Raw genomic sequence first — 2,500 nt, 5'->3', positions numbered from 1 at the left:
ACAGGCAGTGAGAGAGAGACAGACAGGCTGTGTGTGTGTGTGTGTGTGTGTGTGTGTGTGTGTGTGTGTGTGTGTGTGTGTGTGTGTGTGTGTGTGTGTGTGTGAGAGAGAGAGAGAGAGAGAGATAATAGGTCCATGGCGTCAGAGGAGGATTTATGAAATGTTTCATATTGAATGTGAATGCAGATGAAACATTTTGACGTTTTGTTGAACGAGACATTTTTTTTCTTCATAAAGTTTGAAATATAAAAAAGAGAAATGTGTCTCAGTGTGTTCTGTGTAATGACATCATTTATCTTGTGTGTGTGTGTGTGTGTGTGTGTGTGTGTGTGTGTGTGTGTGTGTATCTGTGTAATGACATAATTTATCTTTCAGTTCAAAATTAAAGGTTCAGTAAGAGGAATGGTTCTTTTAGCTAACTTCCTGTCAGTTACTGCAGTTAGCAGTCCCCTCGCTCGTCCCTACGTCACCACATTAATGCACTGCGGTCTTCAAGCAGCGAGTTATCTAGCATTACCTCAGATCCATAAGTGTGATAAAACATGATAAAAACCATCAAAACAGACATTGGGAAGGATTTTTACCTGCTCCGCCATTGTAGGCGCATAAACATTCACCCATCTGTTGCTCTGGCGTGCACCGGCAGTGAGACGGGTGCCGGCTTGTAGCGTTCTGTCTTCTGATTGGTTATCAGTTTAGGGATCCCCGAAAAGTTTATTTGCCGATTACATGCTGAGAGATCGGCTTTATGAAACGCACACATTATATAAGTGATCACTGTATGAATAAAGAGCGATTTAACACTTATATTAACATAAATAAACCGCTTACTTCACCTTTAAAGACAAATTGTCCTCATGGAAAATTTCACACAAAAAAAAGACATATTTTTCAAATCTTTGTAAAATCTGCTGTAGAAGGATGGTATTGGGGTATAATCTATTAAAAATGTCTTTGACTTTGTTAGTAATCAACCAGTAACCTTTATTCACTGGAGAGACACTGAGGTTCCCCTCCTTTACAGTGACAAACACAATATATCACACATAATTTACAATACAAAAAATTTCCTAAATTGCCGATATTTAACATATTGCATTTTTTTTTCGATATTAACACCAGCAGATATGTGTTCCTTCACAACAGTCATTTAATTCAGCTTCTATCTCAAAAAACAAGTAAAAGGGTTCAGTTACACTTTAATACAGATTATTTTTGTGAAGTCATTTAAACATACATTTTGTTTGTTGTATTTTTATGCTTTTCATTTTGTTTTGTGTTGTTTTTTGTCTGAAATAAAATAAAAAATTCAAATTCAATCACATGGATAACACAATGAGCAGAGAAAACAAATAAAATAGGATAAGAATGTATATATATTAATTTAAATAAAATAAAATAAATAGTATAATGTATAATAATTAGATGTGTATCCGGTAGCATCCAGCTGTCTTCCAATCCTTGTATAAATAAAACCATAATAAATCTTGATGGGAATGTGTTGAAGGCATTATGTGATGGACAGCTAATTGAACCAATGGGAGGGCTCCAGCACGTCACCCTCTAGCCGCTCTGGGCCAATCAGAGAGCCGCATTCCGGTGTTTTCTCTCCAAGTCCCGCCTCTCACCGGACAGCTGGAGATGGTCAAGCCAGCCAGGCGACTCCCGGTGCCAGCCTCCTGCCTTCAAACTAAAAGCCCCGGCACTCGCCTTTAACTGACTGTATTGTCACTAATAGTTGTCCCAGCCTTAGATTCTAGTTAAACATTACAGAGATGACATCTTAATTTAAACACAACTCGTCTAATTTGCTGTTAGGATTAGAAATAATCACATTCTACCTTAGATAGGACTTTTATTTTGTCATCAGTAAACCGGGAGCGTTATTCCTCCGCCTACCTTCACTGTAGTCGCTTCGCTAGGCGTGTAACGGACCCTGGCTGCTCCATGTCTTTTTTATTTCCCATCTGAAATCATTCTGCGGTTGTTTCTATAATGGCGGCCCTCTCGGTTTCCCGCCTCCTCCTTCCCGCCATCACGCTCTTCTTCCTGTCCTGTTTTCCCGCGCCAGGGTTCGCGCGCGGCTCGGACGTGCTCGAGCTCGGTGACGCGGACTTCGACTACCTGGCACCTGAGCACGAGACCATGCTGGTCAAATTCTACGCTCCATGGTAACGGTTGTTAGGCTCAGTGAATTGAATTGAATTAAAGGTGTGTGTGTGTGTGTGTGTGTGTGTGTGTGTGTGTGTGTGTGTGTGTGTGTGTGTGTGTGTGTGTGTGTGTGTGAGAGACGTGTGCGTGTGTGCGTGTGTCGAGGGGGGGGGGGGTCTGTGTGTGTGTGTGTGTGTGTGTGTGTGTGTGTGTGTGTGTGTGTGTGTGTAGCCTACACATCTATGAAGCGTAGTGAATTAAATTAAAGGAGGAGTCAGTGATTCTGGAGAACGCTTGTTGTCAAAATCAAAGCATAGCCTATAGAATATAGATAGTATATACTAAGTCT

General features: G+C 40.8%; 1 protein-coding gene across 1 annotated transcript in view; it reads left to right on the top strand.

Moving 5' to 3' along the window:
* Positions 1-212, top strand: part of gon4la (gon-4 like a) — a 32,445-nt gene extending 32,233 nt beyond the window's left edge. Inside the window, exon 27 of the mRNA XM_080044877.1 lies at positions 1-212. This exon is cut by the window's left edge and continues 79 nt beyond it. The gene's annotated coding sequence lies outside the window, so the exon portion shown is untranslated.
* The last annotated feature ends 2,288 nt before the right edge of the window (positions 213-2,500 follow it).

This window comes from Ammodytes marinus (assembly GCF_949987685.1).
Source record: "Ammodytes marinus genome assembly, chromosome: 17".
NCBI lineage: Eukaryota > Metazoa > Chordata > Actinopteri > Uranoscopiformes > Ammodytidae > Ammodytes > Ammodytes marinus.
The sequence above is the reverse complement of the archived record's forward strand: the minus strand, read 5'-3'. Positions and strand labels throughout refer to the sequence as shown.